This window comes from Eimeria mitis, genomic scaffold (assembly GCF_000499745.2).
Source record: "Eimeria mitis Houghton genomic scaffold, Emh_scaff947, whole genome shotgun sequence".
NCBI lineage: Eukaryota > Apicomplexa > Conoidasida > Eucoccidiorida > Eimeriidae > Eimeria > Eimeria mitis.
Window position 1 is genome coordinate 10,503 of NW_013576995.1, and position 544 is coordinate 11,046.

At 56.1% G+C, this 544-nt stretch overlaps 1 protein-coding gene across 1 annotated transcript in view; it reads left to right on the forward strand.

Annotated features, from left to right (window-relative positions):
• Nucleotides 1-544, forward strand: part of EMH_0025890 (uncharacterized protein) — a gene marked incomplete at both ends in the record, with an annotated part of 10,231 nt that overhangs the window by 5,898 nt on the left and 3,789 nt on the right.

Here is a 544-nt window from a genome sequence, read left to right on the forward strand (position 1 = left end):
TCAAGGATATCTGCTGCAGCAGCTTGCTGCGGGCGTTTGCTGCTGCACCGCTGCTGCAGCGAAAGACAACCCCCCTGCTGCTGTATCTCCTTTTGTATCGGAACCGCTGCTTCAGGTATATATACACAGCAGCAGCAGCAGCAGCAGCAGCAGCAGCAGTAGCTGCTGCTGCTGCTGCAGCAGCAGCAGCAGCAACAGCAGTAGCACAGATATGGACAGAACTGCAGTGGCTGCTGTAGCAGCAAACATGATGAGGTGCTGCGTATAACATCCTGCTTCTCCTTCTGCTGCTCATGCTGTTGCTGCTGCTGCTGCTGTTGCTGCTGCTGCTGCTGCTGCTGCTGCTGTTAGGTTGTATTGTGTCTCGCGTGATGAGGTAGAGAGTTTGCTGCTGGCGCTGCTGGCAGCAGCAGATGAAATCACCACCCAAACAAAACACCACCGCTGTAAGCCACGCAGCAGCAGCAGCAGCAGCAGCAGCAGCAGCAGCAACAGCAGCAACACCAACAACAACAGCAGCAGCAGCAGCAGCAGCAAGAGGAGC